A 22,345-nucleotide genomic window follows, 5' to 3' on the forward strand; every position below is an offset into this window, starting at 1 on the left:
GTGTTCAAGAGGAGCGGACATCCTGGGCTCGGGAGACAGACGAGTAGAGGACATCATGGACATGGGAGGAAGTTATGGCGGCGGACAGGATCCTGGAAGCAGATAGAGGAACGGCAACGTTCACGGCCGGCACGGAAACCCGAGAGGCAGCTCCAAAACATTTTGGGGGGGGGACACGGGGAGAGTGGCGGAGGTAGGGTTTAGACCTGAGCCAACTCCTCGTGCCGTGGGGAGCGTGTGACTGGTCAGGCACCTTGTTATGCGGTGATGTGCACGGTGTCTCCAGTTTGCATTCACTGCCCGGTGCGCTCTATTCCAGCTCCACGCATTTGCCTCGCTAGAGTGGGCATCCAGCCAGGACGGATGGTGCCGGCTCAACGCTCCTGGTCTCCAGTACACCTCTTCGGACCAGGATATCCTGCGCCGGCTTCTATACGCACTGTATCACCAGTACGCCTTCACAGCCCAGTGTGTCCTTGTTTCTCCAGTGCGTATTCACTGCCCGGTGCGCTCTATTCAGCTCCACGCATTTGCCGGGCTCAAGTGAGCATCCAGCTAGGACGCATTGTGCCAGCTCTACGCTCCAGATCTCAGTGCACCTCCATAGTCCAGTACGTCCTGTGCCTCTTCCCGCACTCGCCCTGGTGCGTGTCCCCAGCCCGGTACCACCAGTGCCGGCACCGCATCAAGCCTCCAGTGCGCCTCCACTGTCCAGAGCTTCTGGCGACAGTCGGGTCCGGGGTCTCCAGTCCGGGGTCCGGGGTCTCCAGTCCGGGGTCTCCAGTCTATTCATCATGTCTATCTATCTATTCATCATGTCTATCTATCTATTAATCATATCTATCTATCTATTCATCATGTCTATCATCATGTCTATCTATCTATTCATCATGTCTGTCTATCTATTCATCATGTCTATCTATCTATTCATCATGTCTGTCTATCTATTCATCATGTCTATCTATCTATCTCATGTCTATCTATTCATCATGTCTATCTATCTATTCATCATGTCTGTCTATCTATTCATCATGTCTATCTATCTATTCATCATGTCTATCTATTCATCATGTCTATCTATCTATTCATCATGTCTATCTATTCATCATGTCTATCTATCTATTCATCATGTCTATCTATCTATTCTTCATGTCTATCTATCTATTCTTCATGTCTATCTATCTATTCATCATGTCTATCTATCTATTCTTCATGTCTATCTATTCATCATGTCTATCTATTCATCATGTCTATCTATCTATTCATCATGTCTGTCTATCTATTCATCATGTCTATCTATTCATCATGTCTATCTATCTATTCATCATGTCTGTCTATCTATTCATCATGTCTATCTATTCATCATGTCTATCTATTCATCATGTCTATCTATCTATTCATCATGTCTGTCTATCTATTCTTCATGTCTATCTATCTATTCTTCATGTCTATCTATCTATTAATCATATCTATCTATCTATTCATCATGTCTATCTATTCATCATGTCTATCTATCTATTCATCATGTCTATCTATCTATCTCTTATATCTATCTATTCTTCATGTCTATCTATTCATCATGTCTGTCTATCTATTCATCATGTCTATCTATCTATTCATCATGTCTGTCTATCTATTCATCATGTCTATCTATCTATTCATCATGTCTATCTATCTATTCATCATGTCTGTCTATCTATTCATCATGTCTGTCTATCTATTCATCATGTCTATCTATCTATTCATCATGTCTGTCTATCTATTCATCATGTCTGTCTATCTATTCATCATGTCTATCTATCTATTCATCATGTCTATCTATCTATGTCTATCTATCTATTCATAATGTCTATCTATCTATTCATCATGTCTATCTATCTATTCATCATGTCTATCTATCTATTCTTCATGTCTATCTATTCTTCATGTCTATCTATTCATCATGTCTATCTATCTATTCATAATGTCTATCTATCTATTCATCATGTCTATCTATCTATTCATCATGTCTATCTATCTATTCATCATGTCTATCTATCTATTCATCATGTCTATCTATCTATTCATCATGTCTATCTATCTATTCATCATGTCTATCTATCTATTCATCATGTCTATCTATCTATTCATCATGTCTATCTATCTATTCATCATGTCTATCTATCTATTCATCATGTCTATCTATCTATTCATCATGTCTATCTATCTATTCATCATGTCTATCTATCTATTCATCATGTCTATCTATCTATTCAGCATGTCTATCTATTCATCATGTCTATCTATCTATTCATCATGTCTATCTATCTATTCATCATGTCTATCTATTCATCATGTCTATCTATCTATTCATCATGTCTATCTATTCATCATGTCTGTCTATCTATTCATCATGTCTGTCTATCTATTCATCATGTCTGTCTATCTATTCATCATGTCTATCTATTCATCATGTCTATCTATCTATTCATCATGTCTATCTATTCATCATGTCTATCTATCTATTCATCATGTCTATCTATTCATCATGTCTATCTATTCATCATGTCTGTCTATCTATTCATCATGTCTATCTATTCATCATGTCTATCTATTCATCATGTCTATCTATCTATTCATCATGTCTATCTATCTATTCATCATGTCTATCTATCTATTCATCATGTCTATCTATCTATTCATCATGTCTATCTATCTATTCATCCTGTCTATCTATTCATCTTGTCTATCTATCTATTCATCATGTCTATCTATTCATCATGTCTGTCTATCTATTCATCATGTCTGTCTATCTATTCATCAAGTCTATCTATCTATTCATCATGTCTATCTATCTATTCATCATGTCTATCTATCTATTCATCATGTCTATCTATCTATTCATCATGTCTATCTATCTATTCATCATGTCTATCTATCTATTCATCATGTCTATCTATCTATTCATCATGTCTATCTATTCATCATGTCTATCTATCTATTCATCATGTCTATCTATTCATCATGTCTATCTATCTATTCATCATGTCTATCTATTATTCATCATGTCTATCTATCTATTCATCATGTCTATCTATTCATCATGTCTATCTATTCATCATGTCTATCTATCTATTCATCATGTTTATTTATTTATTCATCATGTCTATCTATCTATTCATCATGTCTATCTATACATCATGTCTGTCTATCTATTCATCATGTCTATCTATTCTATGTCTATCTATTCATCATGTCTATCTATTCATCATGTCTATCTATTCATCATGTCTATCTATCTATTCATCATGTCTATCTATCTATTTCATGTCTATCTATCTATTCATCTTGTCTATCTATTCATCTTGTCTATCTATCTATTCATCATGTCTATCTATTCATCATGTCTGTCTATCTATTCATCAAGTCTATCTATTCATCATGTCTATCTATCTATTCATCATGTCTGTCTATCTATTCATCATGTCTATCTATCTATTCATCATGTCTATCTATCTATTCATCATGTCTATCTATCTATTCATCATGTCTATCTATCTATTCATCATGTCTATCTATCTATTCATCATGTCTATCTATTCATCAAGTCTATCTATCTATTCATCATGTCTGTCTATCTATTCATCATGTCTATTTATCTATCATATCTATCTATTCATCATGTCTATCTATCTATTCATCATGTCTGTCTATCTATTCATCATGTCTATCTATCTATTCATCATGTCTATCTATCTATTCCCATCATGTCTATCTATCTATTCATCATGTCTATCTATTCATCATGTCTATCTATCTATTCATCATGTCTATCTATCTATTCATCATGTCTATCTATTCATCATGTCTATCTATCTATTCATCATGTCTGTCTATCTATTCATCATCCATTTATTCATCATATCTATCTATTCATCATGTCTATCTATCTATTCATCATGTCTATCTATCTATTCATCATGTCTATCTATCTATTCATCATGTCTATATCTATTCATCATGTCTATCTATCTATTCATCATGTCTATCTATCTATTCATCATGTCTATCTATCTATTCATCATGTCTATCTATTCATCATGTCTATCTATCTATTCATCATGTCTATCTATCTATTCATCATGTCTATCTATCTATTCATCATGTCTATCTATTCATCATGTCTATCTATCTATTCATCATGTCTATCTATCTATTCATCATGTCTATCTATCTATTCATCATGTCTATTAATTCATCATGTCTGTCTATCTATTCATCATGTCTATCATATCTATCTATTCATCATGTCTATCTATCTATTCATCATGTCTGTCTATCTATTCATCATGTCTATCTATCTATTCATCATGTCTATCTATCTATTCATCATGTCTGTCTATCTATTCATCATGTCTGTCTATCTATTCATCATGTCTATCTATCTATTCATCATGTCTGTCTATCTATTCATCATGTCTGTCTATCTATTCATCATGTCTATCTATCTATTCATCATGTCTATCTATCTATTCATCATGTCTATCTATCATCATTTAATTCATCATGTATATCTATCTATTCATCATGTCTATCTTTATTCATCATATCTATCTATTCATCATGTCTATCTATCTATTCATCATGTCTGTCTATCTATTCATCATGTCTATCTATTCATCAAGTCTATCTATTCTATTCATCATATTCATATCTATCTATTCATCATGTCTGTCTATCTATTCATCATGTCTGTCTATCTATTCATCATGTCTGTCTATCTATTCATCATGTCTATCTATTCATCATGTCTATCTATCTATTCATCATGTCTATCTATTCATCATGTCTATCTATCTATTCATCATGTCTATCTATTCATCATGTCTGTCTATCTATTCATCATGTCTATCTATCTATTCATCATGTCTATCTATCTATTCATCATGTCTATCTATTCATCATGTCTGTCTATCTATTCATCATGTCTATCTATCTATTCATCATGTCTATCTATTCATCATGTCTATCTATCTATTCATCATGTCTATCTATCTATTCATCATGTCTATTCATTCATCATGTCTGTCTATCTATTCATCATGTCTATCTATCTATTCATCATGTCTCCTCTATCTATTCATCATGTCTATCTATTCATCATGTCTGTCTATCTATTCATCATGTCTATTTATTCATCATATCTATCTATTCATCATGTCTATCTATCTATTCATCATGTCTATCTATTCATTCATCATGTCTATCTATATTCATCATGTCTATCTATCTATTCATCATGTCTATCTATCTATTCATCATGTCTGTCTATCTATTCATCATGTCTGTCTATCTATTCATCATGTCTATCTATTCATCATGTCTATTCTATTCATCATGTCTATCTATCTATTCATCATGTCTGTCTATCTATTCATCATGTCTATCTATCTATTCATCATGTCTGTCTATCTATTCATCATGTCTATCTATCTATTCATCATGTCTATCTATTCATCATGTCTATCTATTCATCATGTCTATCTATCTATTCATCATGTCTATCTATCTATTCATCATGTCTATCTATCTATTCATCATGTCTATCTATCTATTCATCATCATCATGTCTATCTATCTATTCATCATGTCTATCTATTCATCATATCTATCTATCTATTCATCATGTCTGTCTATCTATTCATCATGTCTATATCTATTCATCATGTCTGTCTATCTATTCATCATGTCTGTCTATCTATTCATCATGTCTATCTATCTATTCTATCTATTCATCATATCTATCTATTCATCATGTCTATCTATTCATCATGTCTATCTATTCATCATGTCTGTCTATCTATTCATCATGTCTATCTATTCATCATTCATCATTCATCATGTCTATCTATTCATCATGTCTATCTATTCATCATGTCTATCTATCTATTCATCATGTCTATCTATCTATTCATCATGTCTATCTATCTATTCATCATGTCTATCTATCTATTCATCATGTCTATCTATCTATTCATCATGTCTATCTATCTATTCATCATGTCTATCTATCTATTCTATCTATGTCTATCTATCTATTCATCATGTCTATCTATCTATTCATCATGTCTATCTATCTATTCATCATGTCTATCTATCTATTCATCATGTCTATCTATCTATTCATCATGTCTATCTATCTATTCATCATGTCTATCTATCTATTCATCATGTCTGTCTATCTATTCATCATGTCTGTCTATCTATCATTTCATCATATCTATCTATCTATTCATCATGTCTGTCTATCTATTCATCATGTCTATCTATCTATTCATCATGTCTGTCTATCTATTCATCATGTCTATCTATTCATCATGTCTATCTATCTATTCATCATGTCTATCTATTCATCATGTCTATCGATCTATTCATCATGTCTATCTATCTATTCATCATGTCTATCTATCTATTCATCATGTCTATCTATCTATTCATCATGTCTATCTATCTATTCATCATGTCTATCTATCTATTCATCATGTCTGTCTATTCTATTTAAATAAGTCTATCTATCTATTCATCATGTCTGTCTATCTATTCATCATGTCTATCGATCTATTCACCATGTCTATCTATTAATCATGTCTATCTATCATTTCATCATATCTATCTATTCATCATGTCTATCTTTTCATCTCTAATATTATAGTAGGCTAATCCACCTCAAAGGTGGCAGAAAGTTAAATATCACCAGTGTTGACTCTCCCTTCATCCTTCTCTGTCTCCTCTTTATCCCACCTCTGTTTCACCCCTCCCTCTCCACCCCCTCCACTCTAGGAGATATTATCCCCATGCTGCAGAGGAGAGATATGACTCTGAATCAGAATTTTATTCTGTCAGCAGAACCTATGCCAGACTAAAACCCTTTTCCCTCCCTCCCTCCCTCCCTCCCTCCCCTCCCTCCTCCCTCCCCTCCCTCCCTCCTCCCTCCCACCCTCCCTCCCTCCCCTCCCTCCCTCCCTCCCCATCTCTGTCTTCCTCCCCTCTATCTCTCTCTATCTCCCTCCCTTCCCTCTCTATATATCTCCTACCCTCTCTCTCTCTGACGCTCTCTCTTACTCTCTAACTCTCTTGTCTTTCTCCCCCTTTCTCTCTCTATTTTTTCTCTCTCTTTCTCTCTCTCAATTCAATTCAATTGAATGGGCTTTATTGGCATGGTAAACATTTGTTTACACAGCAAAAGTAATTGAAATAAACAATAAACAAAAGTGAGAAGAAACAAAAAACAACATAAACAAAAACAACATAAACAAATCTAGCTGTGAGCAGCAATGAAAGGGTTCACAGGATGACAGAAAGGTCAGTTGGAGCTGTGAGCAGCAATGAAAGGGGTTCACAGGATGACAGAAAGGTCAGTTGGAGCTGTGAGCAGCAATGAAAGGGGTTCACAGGATGACAGAAAGGGCAGTTGGAGCTGTGAGCAGCAATGAAAGGGGTTCACAGGATGACAGAAAGGTCAGTTGGAGCTGTGAGCAGCAATGAAAGGGAGTTCACAGGATGACAGAAAGATCAGTTGGAGCTGTGAGCAGCAATGAAAGGGTTCACAGAATGACAGAAAGGGCAGTTGGAGCTGTGAGCAGCAATGAAAGGGTTCACAGGATGACAGAAAGGGCAGTTGGAGCTGTGAGCAGCAATGAAAGGGGTTCACAGGATGACAGAAAGGGCAGTTGGAGCTGTGAGCAGCAATGAAAGGGGTTCACAGGATGACAGAAAGGTCAGTTGGAGCTGTGAGCAGCAATGAAAGGTTCACAGGATGACAGAAAGGGCAGTTGGAGCTGTGAGCAGCAATGAAAGGGGTTCACAGGATGACAGAAAGGGCAGTTGGAGCTCTGAGCAGCAATGAAAGGGGTTCACAGGATGACAGAAATGTCAGTTGGAGCTGTGAGCAGCAATGAAAGGGGTTCACAGGATGACAGAAAGTGCAGTTGGAGCTGTGAGCAGCAATGAAAGGGATTCACAGGATGACAGAAGGGCAGTTGGAGCTGTGAGCAGCAATGAAAGGGGTTCACAGGATGACAGAAAGTGCAGTTGGAGCTGTGAGCAGCAATGAAAGGGTTCACAGGATGACAGAAAGGGCAGTTGGAGCTGTGAGCAGCAATGAAAGGGGTTCACAGGATGACAGAAAGTGCAGTTGGAGCTGTGAGCAGCAATGAAAGGGGTTCACAGGATGACAGAAAGGGCAGTTGGAGCTGTGAGCAGCAATGAAAGGGGTTCACAGGATGACAGAAAGGTCAGTTGGAGAACAAGTAAAAACAAAGAAAGCACTTTGTGAAAATGATTTAGATCTCAGTTGGGTTACTCAACATTAGCATTCCAAAATGCATCAATACACTCGCATAGCTATAACACAGGCAGGACTTCCGATTTCACATTTTCCAGAATAACAGATCCACTTTTCACGTTCAAACCACATGATATGGCAACAATACGTGATTATACAGATGTACTCATCTAAATATTTCACATTGTTTGTCTGCATAATTTAAATCTAACATTTATTAATTGAGATAAAGTCCTCTAATCACTAGTTATTGCTCAAGTAACCACTGGTGTCAATGACATCTAGAGTACCACCAACTGGTCTGGTGTCAATGACCTCTATAGTACCACCAACTGGTCTGGTGTCAATGACCTCTATAATACCACCAACTGGTCTGGTGCCAATGACCTCTATAGTACCACCAACTGGTCTGGTGTCAATGACCTCTATAGTACCACCAACTGGTCTGGTGTCAATGACCTCCAAAGTACCACCAACTGGTCTGGTGTCAATGATAAGTACCACCAACTGGTCTGGTGTCAATGACCTCTATAGTACCAGCAACTGGTCTGGTGTCAATGACCTCTATAGTACCACCAACTGGTCTGGTGTCAATGACCTCTATAGTACCACCAACTGGTCTGGTGCCAATGACCTCTATAGTACCACCAACTGGTCTGGTGTCAATGACCTCTATAGTACCACCAACTGGTCTGGTGTCAATGACCTCTATAGTACCACCAACTGGTCTGGTGTCAATGACATCTATAGTACCACCAACTGGTCTGGTGTCAATGACATCTATAGTACCACCAACTGGTCTGGTGTCAATGACCTCTATAGTACCACCAACTGGTCTGGTGTCAATGACCTCTATAGTACCACCAACTGGTCTGGTGTCAATGACCTCTATAGTACCACCAACTGGTCTGGTGTCAATGACCTCTATAGTACCACCAACTGGTCTGGTGTCAATGACCTCTATAGTACCACCAACTGGTCTGGTGTCAATGACCTCTATAGTACCACCAACTGGTCTGGTGTCAATGACATCTATAGTACCACCAACTGGTCTGGTGTCAATGACCTCTATAGTACCACCAACTGGTCTGGTGTCAATGACCTCTATAGTACCACCAACTGGTCTGGTGTCAATGACCTCTATAGTACCACCAACTGGTCTGGTGTCAATGACATCTATAGTACCACCAACTGGTCTGGTGTCAATGACCTCTATAGTACCACCAACTGGTCTGGTGTCAATGACCTCTATAGTACCACCAACTGGTCTGGTGTCAATGACCTCTATAGTACCACCAACTGGTCTGGTGTCAATGACCTCTATAGTACCACCAACTGGTCTGGTATCAACTGGTCTGGTGTCAATGACCTCTATAGTACCACCAACTGGTCTGGTGTCAATGACCTCTATAGTACCACCAACTGGTCTGGTGTCAATGACCTCTATAGTACCACCAACTGGTCTGGTGTCAATGACCTCTATAGTACCACCAACTGGTCTGGTGTCAATGACCTCTATAGTACCACCAACTGGTCTGGTGTCAATGACCTCTATAGTACCACCAACTGGTCTGGTGTCAATGACCTCTATAGTACCACCAACTGGTCTGGTGTCAATGACCTCTATAGTACCACCAACTGGTCTGGTGTCAACTGGTCTGGTGTCAATGACCTCTATAGTACCACCAACTGGTCTGGTGTCAATGACCTCTATAGTACCACCAACTGGTCTGGTGTCAATGACCTCTATAGTACCACCAACTGGTCTGGTGTCAATGACCTCTATAGTACCACCAACTGGTCTGGTGTCAATGACCTCTATAGTACCACCAACTGGTCTGGTGTCAACTGGTCTGGTGTCAATGACATCCATCTATAGTACCACCAACTGAAAGGGTGCAGCCATCCAAGGTTGCAGTGACTTTATATTCACACAGCCACTAAAGACATAAACATGAGGTTTTACATACCAAGTTTCATGGCCAAATCTCCATCGGAGATTTCTTATATTCCTGCTGTTGGTTCAGTTCTATTTGTCCTGCTGTTGGTTCAGTTCTATTTGTCCTGCTGTTGGTTCAGTTCTATTTGTCCTGCTGTTGGTTCAGTTCTATTAGTCCTGCTGTTGGTTCAGTTCTATTAGTCCTGCTGGTGGTTCAGTTCTTATATCCCAACTGTTGGTTCAGTTCTATTAGTCCTGCTGTTGGTTCAGTTCTATTAGTCCTGCTGTTGGTTCAGTTCTTATATCCCTGCTGTTGGTTCAGTTCTATTAGTCCTGCTGTTGGTTCAGTTCTATTAGTCCTGCTGTTGGTTCAGTTCTATTAGTCCTGCTGTTGGTTCAGTTCTATTAGTCCTGCTGTTGGTTCAGTTCTATTAGTCCTGCTGTTGGTTCAGTTCTATTAGTCCTGCTGTTGGTTCAGTTCTATTAGTCCTGCTGTTGGTTCAGTTCTATTAGTCCTGCTGTTGGTTCAGTTCTTATATCCCTGCTGTTGGTTCAGTTCTATTAGTCCTGCTGTTGGTTCAGTTCTATTAGTCCTGCTGTTGGTTCAGTTCTATTAGTCCTGCTGTTGGTTCAGTTCTTATATCCCTGCTGTTGGTTCAGTTCTATTAGTCCTGCTGTTGGTTCAGTTCTTATATCCCTGATGTTGGTTCAGTTCTTTTAGTCCTGCTGTTGGTTCAGTTCTATTAGTCCCGCTGTTGGTTCAGTTCTATTAGTCCTGCTGTTGGTTCAGTTCTATTAGTCCTGCTGTTGGTTCAGTTCTATTAGTCCTGCTGTTGGTTCAGTTCTATTAGTCCTGCTGTTGGTTCAGTTCTATTAGTCCTGCTGTTGGTTCAGTTCTTATATCCCTGCTGTTGGTTCAGTTCTATTAGTCCTGCTGTTGGTTCAGTTCTTTTATCCTGCTGTTGGTTCAGTTCTATTAGTCCTGCTGTTGGTTCAGTTCTATTAGTCCTGCTGTTGGTTCAGTTCTATTAGTCCTGCTGTTGGTTCAGTTCTATTAGTCCTGCTGTTGGTTCAGTTCTTATATTCCTGCTGTTGGTTCAGTTATTATATCCCTGCTGTTGGTTCAGTTCTATTAGTCCTGCTGTTGGTTCAGTTCTATTAGTCCTGCTGTTGGTTCAGTTCTATTAGTCCTGCTGTTGGTTCAGTTCTATTAGTCCTGCTGTTGGTTCAGTTCTATTAGTCCTGCTGTTGGTTCAGTTCTATTAGTCCTGCTGTTGGTTCAGTTCTATTAGTCCTGCTGTTGGTTCAGTTCTATTAGTCCTGCTGTTGGTTCAGTTCTATTAGTCCTGCTGTTGGTTCAGTTCTATTAGTCCTGCTGTTGGTTCAGTTCTTATATCCCTGCTGTTGGTTCAGTTCTTATATCCCTGCTGTTGGTTCAGTTCTTATATCCCTGATGTTGGTTCAGTTCTTTTAGTCCTGCTGTTGATTCAGTTCTATTAGTCCCGCTGTTGGTTCAGTTCTATTAGTCCTGCTGTTGGTTCAGTTCTATTAGTCCTGCTGTTGGTTCAGTTCTATTAGTCCTGCTGTTGGTTCAGTTCTATTAGTCCTGCTGTTGGTTCAGTTCTATTAGTCCTGCTGTTGGTTCAGTTCTTATATTCCTGCTGTTGGTTCAGTTCTTTAGTCCTGCTGTTGGTTCAGTTCTATTAGTCCTGCTGTTGGTTCAGTTCTATTAGTCCTGCTGTTGGTTCAGTTCTTATATCCCTGCTGTTGGTTCAGTTCTATTAGTCCTGCTGTTGGTTCAGTTCTTATATCCCTGCTGTTGGTTCAGTTCTATTAGTCCTGCTGTTGGTTCAGTTCTATTAGTCCTGCTGTTGGTTCAGTTCTATTAGTCCTGCTGTTGGTTCAGTTCTATTAGTCCTGCTGTTGGTTCAGTTCTATTAGTCCTGCTGTTGGTTCAGTTCTATTAGTCCTGCTGTTGGTTCAGTTCTCTATTAGTCCTGCTGTTGGTTCAGTTCTATTAGTCCTGCTGTTGGTTCAGTTCTATTAGTCCTGCTGTTGGTTCAGTTCTTATATTCCTGCTGTTGGTTCAGTTCTTTTAGTCCTGCTGTTGGTTCAGTTCTATTAGTCCTGCTGTTGGTTCAGTTCTATTAGTCCTGCTGTTGGTTCAGTCTATTAGTCTATTAGTCCTGCTGTTGGTTCAGTTCTATTAGTCCTGCTGTTGGTTCAGTTCTATTAGTCCTGCTGTTGGTTCAGTTCTATTAGTCCTGCTGTTGGTTCAGTTCTTATATCCCTGCTGTTGGTTCAGTTCTATTAGTCCTGCTGTTGGTTCAGTTCTATTAGTCCTGCTGTTGGTTCAGTTCTTATATCCCTGCTGTTGGTTCAGTTCTATTAGTCCTGCTGTTGGTTCAGTTCTATATATCCCTGCTGTTGGTTCAGTTCTATTAGTCCTGCTGTTGGTTCAGTTCTATTAGTCCTGCTGTTGGTTCAGTTCTTATATTCCTGCTGTTGGTTCAGTTCTTTTAGTCCTGCTGTTGGTTCAGTTCTATAGTCCTGCTGTTGGTTCAGTTCTATTAGTCCTGCTGTTGGTTCAGTTCTTATATTCTGCTGTTGGTTCAGTTCTATTAGTCCTGCTGTTGGTTCAGTTCTATTAGTCCTGCTGTTGGTTCAGTTCTATTAGTCCTGCTGTTGGTTCAGTTCTATTAGTCCTGCTGTTGGTTCAGTTCTTAGTATTCCTGCTGTTGGTTAGTTCTTTTAGTCCTGCTATTGGTTCAGTTCTATTAGTCCTGCTGTTGGTTCAGTTCTATTAGTCCTGCTGTTGGTTCAGTTCTTATATCCCTGCTGTTGGTTCAGTTATTATATCCCTGATACATTTCAGTTCTTTTAGTCCTGCTGTTGGTTCAGTTCTATTAGTCCTGCTGTTGGTTCAGTTCTATTAGTCCTGCTGTTGGTTCAGTTCTTATATCCCTGCTGTTGGTTCAGTTCTATTAGTCCTGCTGTTGGTTTTGCTTTCTATTAGTCCCTGTTGGTTCAAAGATATCCCTCTGTTGGTTCTGTTCTATTAGTCCTGCTGTTGGTTCAGTTCTATTAGTCCTGCTGTTGGTTCTGTTCTATTAGTCCTGCTGTTGGTTCAGTTCTTATATCCCTGCTGTTGGTTCAGTTCATTAGTCCTGCTGTTGGTTCAGTTTATTAGTCCTGCTGTTGGTTCAGTTCTATTAGTCCTGCTGTTGGTTCAGTTCTATTAGTCCTGCTTGTTCAGTTCTATTAGTCCTGCTGTTGGTTCAGTTCTATTAGTCCTGCTGTTGGTTCAGTTCTTATATCCCTGCTGTTGGTTCAGTTCTATTAGTCCTGCTGTTGGTTCATATTAGTCCTCCAGGTTCAGCCTATTAGTCCTACTGTTGGTTCCTTCATTAGTCCAACCTGGTTCAGTTCTATTAGTCCTGCTGTTGGTTCAGTTCTATTAGTCCTTGCTGTTGGTTCAGTTCTATTAGTCCTGCTGTTGGTTCACGTTCTATTAGTCCTGCTGTTGGTTCAGTTCTATTAGTCCTGCTGTTGGTTCAGTTCTTATATTCCTGCTGTTGGTTCAGTTCTTTTAGTCCTGCTGTTGGTTCAGTTCTATTAGTCCTGCTGTTGGTTCAGTTCTATTAGTCCTGCTGTTGGTTCAGTTCTATTAGTCCTGCTGTTGGTTCAGTTCTTATTTCCTGCTGTTGGTTCAGTTCTATTAGTCCTGCTGTTGGTTCAGTTCTATTAGTCCTGCTGTTGGTTCAGTTCTTATATCCCTGCTGTTGGTTCAGTTCTATTAGTCCTGCTGTTGGTTCAGTTCTATTAGTCCTGCTGTTGGTTCAGTTCTTATATCTGCTGTTGGTTCAGTTCTATTAGTCCTGCTGTTGGTTCAGTTCTTATATCCCTGCTGTTGGTTCCAGTTCTATTAGTCCTGCTGTTGGTTCAGTTCTATTAGTCCTGCTGTTGGTTCAGTTCTTATATTCCTGCTGTTGGTTCAGTTCTTTTAGTCCCTGCTGTTGGTTCAGTTCTATTAGTCCTGCTGTTGGTTCAGTTCTATTAGTCCTGCTGTTGGTTCAGTTCTTATATCCCTGCTGTTGGTTCAGTTCTATTAGTCCTGCTGTTGGTTCAGTTCTATTAGTGCTGTTGGTTCAGTTCTATTAGTCCTGCTGTTGGTTCAGTTCTATTAGTCCCTGCTGTTGGTTCAGTTCTTATATTCCTGCTGTTGGTTCAGTTCTTTTAGTCCTGCTGTTGGTTCAGTTCTATTAGTCCTGCTGTTGGTTCAGTTCTATTAGTCCTGCTGTTGGTTCAGTTCTTATATCCCTGCTGTTGGTTCAGTTCTTATATCCCTGCTGTCCCTTTCAGTTATTATATCCCTGATGTTGGTTCAGTTCGTACTTAGTCCTGCTGTTGGTTCAGTTCTATTAGTCCCTGTTGGTTCAGTTCCTGGTCCTGCTGTTGGTTCAGTTCTTATATCCCTGCTGTTGGTTCAGTTCTATTAGTCCTGCTGTTGGTTCAGTTCTATTAGTCCTGCTGTTGGTTCAGTTCTTATATCCCTGCTGTTGGTTCAGTTCTATTAGTCCTGCTGTTGGTTCAGTTCTATTAGTCCTGCTGTTGGTTCAGTTCTATTAGTCCTGCTGTTGGTTCAGTTCTTATATCCCTGCTGTTGGTTCAGTTCTATTAGTCCTGCTGTTGGTTCAGTTCTATTAGTCCTGCTGTTGGTTCAGTTCTATTAGTCCTGCTGTTGGTTCAGTTCTATTAGTCCTGCTGTTGGTTCAGTTCTATTAGTCCTGCTGTTGGTTCAGTTCTATTAGTCCTGCTGTTGGTTCAGTTCTATTAGTCCTGCTGTTGGTTCAGTTCTTATATCCCTGCTGTTGGTTCAGTTCTATTAGTCCTGCTGTTGGTTCAGTTCTTATATCCCTGCTGTTGGTTCAGTTCTATTAGTCCTGCTGTTGGTTCAGTTCTATTAGTCCTGCTGTTGGTTCAGTTCTATTAGTCCTGCTGTTGGTTCAGTTCTTATATCCCTGCTGTTGGTTCAGTTCTATTAGTCCTGCTGTTGGTTCAGTTCTATTAGTCCTGCTGTTGGTTCAGTTCTATTAGTCCTGCTGTTGGTTCAGTTCTTATATCCCTGCTGTTGGTTCAGTTCTATTATTCCTGCTGTTGGTTCAGTTCTATTATCCCTTCTGGCTCCTGTAGTCTAGAAGCAGTGTCACGCGGGACTAGGTGGGTGTGCAGGAAGATACGCAGAGAGAGAGTAACGGAGTAAAGTGCTTTACTATTGCACACCAAACTGATAAGCCCAATACAATACAGGGCGCAGGACACTATAGCAGACAACTCAAAACCACAGGGTGTCCAGTAAAGAAAAGAAAATACACTAAGACCTAATATATACACCCGTAACAAAAGACAATCCCGCACAAAACAAGGGCGGGTCAAACTACTACATAGGGAAGCTAATTCAACCAAAATACACACAGGTGAAACTAATGAGACAAAACCAACAGACAAACGAAAAGGGATCGGTAGCGGCTAGTAGGACGGTGACGATGACCGCCGAGCACCGCCCGAACAGGGGAGCCAACTTTGGGGGAAGTCGTGACAGTGCCCCCCTGACGCGCGGCTCCCGCAGCGCGCCGCCACTGGCCTCGAGGACGACAAGGCGCCGGGCGATCCGGGTGGAGGCGGTGGAAATCTCTCAGGAGAGAAGGGTCTAAAATGTCCCCCACCGGACTGTACCCCTCCCAGTCCACGAGGTACTGTATGCCCCTCACCCGGCGTCTCGAGTCCAGAATGCCACGTACTGTGAACGCGGGGACCCCTCGATGTCCAGAGGGGGAGGAGGGACCTCAGGCACCTCACCGTCTTGCAGGGGACCAGCCACCACCGGCCTGAGGAGAGACACAGCCGTTCTCCCGCTAACCTTAGCGATTCCTGGACGGTTTTCCAGGTGTGCTTGGAGCGCTTCCCTCTAGGCAAGTGCCGAGGAGCCTTGCTCTGAGCGCACACGGAGCAGGAAGAGACATAAAATCTCACATCCTAAGCCAGCGTGGGCCACCAGTATCTCCCTCTAAGACTCCGCACTGCCCTCTCGATGAAGTATCATATGGTCGTGCTTCTACACCTGCATTGTTTGCTGTTTGGGGTTTTAGGCTGGGTTTCTGTACAGCACTTTGAGATATCAGCTGATGGGTTTGAAGGGCTATATAAATAAATTTGATTTGATTTGATTTGGAGGTTGAAGGATCATATGGCCAGCCTGTACACAGTGGAGGTTGAAGGATCATATGGCCAGCCTGTACACAGTGGAGGTTGAAGGATCATATGGCCAGCCTGTTCACAGTGGAGGTTGAAGGATCATATGGCCAGCCTGTACACAGTGGAGGTTGAAGGATCATATGGCCAGCCTGTACACAGTGGAGGTTGAAGGATCATATGCCAGCCTGTACACAGTGGAGGTTGAAGGATCATATGGCCAGCCTGTACACAGTGGAGGTTGAAGGATCATATGGCCAGCCTGTTCACAGTGGAGGTTGAAGGATCATATGCCAGCCTGTACACAGTGGAGGTTGAAGGATCATATGGCCAGCCTGTACACAGTGGAGGTTGAAGGATCATATGGCCAGCCTGTACACAGTGGAGGTTGAAGGATCATATGGCCAGCCTGTACACAGTGGAGGTTGAAGGATCATATGGCCAGCCTGTACACAGTGGAGGTTGAAGGATCATATGCCAGCCTGTACACAGTGGAGGTTGAAGGATCATATGGCCAGCCTGTACACAGTGGAGGTTGAAGGATCATATGGCCAGCCTGTACACAGTGGAGGTTGAAGGATCATATGGCCAGCCTGTACACAGTGGAGGTTGAAGGATCATATGGCCAGCCTGTACACAGTGGAGGTTGAAGGATCATATGGCCAGCCTGTACACAGTGGAGGTTGAAGGATCATATGGCCAGCCTGTACACAGTGGAGGTTGAAGGATCATATGGCCAGCCTGTACACAGTGGAGGTTGAAGGATCATATGGCCAGCCTGTACACAGTGGAGGTTGAAGGATCATATGGCCAGCCTGTAAGCATGATCTGTCTATAGCCTTTTTCTTCTTCACAAATATCACAATTCATTCACAATAATATGTTACATTTTAATCCCATTAGTATTGAGATAGTGTGATGTTCCAGCTATCTTTAAATATATATCCTGTACTGAGATCTGTAATTATAACCCACTTTAACTGGGTCTATCTGAAATATGAAATCCCCAGGGTGTTCTGGGAAATATGCGTCTGTATCAGATTGCTAAATGGTATAATATATGGGTAATAGTTTATATGGGTAATAGTATATATGGGTAATAGTTTATATGGGTAATAGTATATATGGGTAATAGTTTATATGGGTAATAGTATATATGGGTAATAGTTTATATGGGTAATAGTTTATATGGGTAATAGTTTATATGGGTAATAGTATATATGGGTAATAGTTTATATGGGTAATAGTATATATGGGTAATAGTATATATGGGTAATAGTATATATGGGTAATAGTATATATGGGTAATAGTTTATATGGGTAATAGTATATATGGGTAATAGTATATATGGGTAATAGTATATATGGGTAATAGTATATATGGGTAATAGTTTATATGGGTAATAGTATATATGGGTAATAGTTTATATGGGTAATAGTATATATGGGTAATAGTTTATATGGGTAATAGTATATATGGGTAATAGTAATAGTTTTATATTATTATTATTATATATTATATTATATGGGTAATAGTATGTATGGATAATAGTATATATGGGTAATAGTATATATGGGTAATAGTATATATGGGTGATAGTATATATGGGTAATAGTATGTATGGATAATAGTAATAGTTTTATATTATTATTATTATATATTATATGGGTAATAGTATGTATGGATAATAGTATATATGGGTAATAGTATATATGGGGTAATAGTATATATGGGTAATAGTATATATGGGTAATAGTATGTATGGATAATAGTATATATGGGTAATAGTATATATGGGTAATAGTATATATGGGGTAATAGTATATATGGGTAATAGTATATATGGGTAATAGTATATATGGGTAATAGTATATATGGATAATAGTATATATGGGTAATAGTATATATGGGTAATAGTATATATGGGTAATAGTATATATGGGTAATAGTTTATATGGGTAATAGTATATATGGGTAATAGTATATATGGATAATAGTAATAGTTTTATATTATTATTATTATATATTATATGGGTAATAGTATATATGGGTAATAGTATATATGGGTAATAGTATATATGGGTAATAGTATATATGGGTGATAGTTTATATGGGTGATAGTATATATGGATAATAGTTTATATGGGTAATAGTATATATGGGGTGATAGTATATATGGATAATAGTATATATGGATAATAGTATATATGGGTAATAGTATATATGGGTAATAGTATATATGGGTAATAGTATATATGGGTAATAGTATATATGGGTAATAGTTTATATGGGTAGTAGTATATATGGGTAATAGTATATATGGAGTAATAGTTTTTATATTATTATTATTATTATTATTATATATTATATTATATGGGTAATAGTATATATGGGTAATAGTATATATGGGTAATAGTATATATGGGTAATAGTTATATGGGTAATATGGATAATAGCCTGTATATATGGGTAATAGTATATATGGGTAATAGTATATGGATAATAGTATATACGGGTATTAGTTTATAGTATAGTTTATGTGGGTAATAGTATATACAGGGTAATAGTAATAGTTTTTATATTATTATATTATATATTATATTATATGGGTAATAGTATGTATGGATAATAGTATATATGGGTAATAGTATATGGGTAATAGTATATATGGGGTAATAGTATGGGTAATAGTATATGGATAATTATATATGGGTAATGTATGTATGGATAATATATGGATAATAGTTTATATTTGTAGTTTACATATGGGTAATAGTTTATATGGGTAATATATATGGGTAATAGTATTATAGGTAATAGTATATATGGGTAGTATATATGGGTAATAGTATATATGGATAATAGTAATAGTTTTAGTATATGGAGGGTAATAGTATGTATGGATAATAGTATATATGGGTAATAGTATATATGGGTAATAGTATATATGGGTGATAGTAATATGGGTAATAGTATATGGGGTTTTATATTATTATTATTATATATTATATTATATGGGTAATAATAGATAATTATATATGGGTAATAGTAATATGGGTAATTTATATGGGTAGTTTATAGTAATAGTATATATGGGGGTTTAATAGTATATATGGGTAATAGTATATATGGGTAATAGTATATATATAATAGTGGGTTTTATATTATTATTATTATATAGTATATTATATGGGTAATAGTATGTATGGATAATAGTATATATGGGTAATAGTATATATGGGTAATAGTTTATGGGGTAGTATATATGGGTAATAGTATGTATGGATAATAGTGTTTTATATTATTATTATTATATATATGGGTAATAGATAATTTATATGGGTAATTATATGGGTAATAGTATATATGGGTAATAGTATATTTATGGATAATGGGTAATAGTAATAGTATATATGGGTAATAGTAATATGGATATATGGGTAATAGTATATATGGTAATAGTAATAGTTAGTATATATGTATATATGGGTAATAATATGGGGTAATAGTTTATATGGGTAATAGTATATATGGGTAATAGTATATATGGATAATAGTAATAGTTTATATGGGTATATATTATATGGGTAATAGTATATATGGGTAATAGTATATATGGGTAATAGTTTATATGGGTGATAGTTTATAGGTGATAGTATATATGGATAATAGTATATATGGGTAATAGTATATATGGGTAATAGTATATGGGTAATAGTTTATATGGGTAATAGTATATGGGTAATAGTTTATATGGGTAGTAGTATATATGGGTAATAGTATATATGGATAATAGTAATAGTTTATATGGGTAATGGGTAATAGTTATATGGGTAATAGTATATAGTAATAGTATATATGGGTAATAGTATATATGGATAATAGTATATATGGGTAATAGTATATATGGGTAATAGTAATAGTATATACGGGTATTAGTTTATATGGGTAATAGTTTATATGGGTAATAGTTTATATGGTAATAGTAATAGTTTTATAGTTATATATGGGTATATTATATGGGTAATAGTTATATGGTATATATGGGTAATAGTTTATATGGGTAATAGTATATGGGTAATAGTATATATGGGTAATAGTATGTATGGATAATAGTTTATATGGGTAATAGTATGTATGGATAATAGTTTATATGGATAATAGTTTATATTAATAGTTATAGTTTATATGGGTAATAGTTTATAGTAGTTTTATATGGGTAATAGTTTGTAAGGGTAATAGTTTATATGGGTAATAGTGTATATGGGTAATATATTATATGGGTAATAGTTTATATGGGTAATAGTTTATATGGGTAATAGTTTATAGGGGTAATAGTTTATATGGGTAATAGTATATATGGATAATAGTATATATGGGTAATATATTATATGGGTAATAGTTTATAAGTGTAATAGTATATATGGATAATAGTTTATATGGGTAATAGTATGTATGGGTAATAATTTATATGGGTAATAGTATATATGGGTAATAGTATATATGGATAATAGTATATATGGGATATATTATAGTAATAGTTTATATGTGTAATAGTATATATGGATAATGGATAATAGTTATGGGTAATGGGTAATAGGGTAATAGTATATATGGATAATAGTATATATGGGTAATAGTATATATGGGTAATAGTTTATATGGGTAATAGTTTATAGGGGTAATAGTGTATATGGGTAATAGTATATATGGGTAATAGTTTATATGGGAAATAGTTTATATGGGTAATAGTGTATATGGATAATAGTATATATGGGTCATTTTACCGTAGGTAGGCTATTCTGTTTTTGTTTATTAAAATACAAATTCAGTTAATATGTCTCTGATATGGACATACATTTAGATGGAGGTTAGGAAATGCTGCTGAGTTTCCACCTCATTTCGTTGGCAATGGGAACATAGTAGGGCAGTGGAAGTTAAAATTGGGCCAGGTCATCGTCATAAAGGAAAAATAGAGACTAAATACCTCAAGCAACAATACTGTAACGTTTGGAGGATAGACACTTTATAAACCAGAGTTGTAAGGAGGATAGACAAGGATCTGCCTTTTCTTGGTACCAATTGAAAGGAAACACTTTGACGTTTATGTAAATGTGAAAGGAATGTAGTAGAATATAACACAATAGATCTGGTAAAAGATAATACAAAGACAAAAACAACCGTTGCTAATCTCATTAGCCTACGTTAGCTCAACCGTCCCGTTTAGACCCACCAATCCTGAGGAAGTCAAACAAACTTTTCCCGTGGTGCCCCAGGTTACTGAGTTAATTGTTACATGATTAATTTAATCATGTAATAATAAACATAGTTAATTATTCGATAAATAGCTTGTGATCACATTTTAATGCTAACACATTTCTCTCTGCATTGTTGGGAAGCGTTGTAAAGCGTTTTCAGTGTTAGTCTACACCTGTAGTTTTACAAAGCTTGTGACAATTTTTTTACCCCCTCGTGCATTTTACCAGTAGTTCTGTGGTCTCATAAGTCTTCTCAAGTACCCCCTGTGGATAGACCAAGTACCCCCTGTGGATAGACCAAGTACCCCCTGTGGTCCTGGTACCCTTGGTTGGTTGTCCTGGCAACTAGACCTTTTTTTTGGAACACCATTATGCTTGTCTTACTGAGATTTACTGTCAGGGCTCAGGTCTGTCAGGCCCCAGATCCGTCTGTGCCCAGGTCTGTCAGGGCCCAGGTCTGTCAGGGCCCAGGTCCGTCAGGGCCCAGGTCCGTCAGGCCCCAGGTCCGTCTGTGCCCAGGTCTGTCAGGGCCCAGGTCTGTCAGGGCCCAGGTCTGGCAAGGCCCAGGTCTG

Source organism: Oncorhynchus keta, chromosome 19 (genome assembly GCF_023373465.1).
Source record: "Oncorhynchus keta strain PuntledgeMale-10-30-2019 chromosome 19, Oket_V2, whole genome shotgun sequence".
NCBI classification, from domain to species: Eukaryota; Metazoa; Chordata; class Actinopteri; order Salmoniformes; family Salmonidae; genus Oncorhynchus; species Oncorhynchus keta.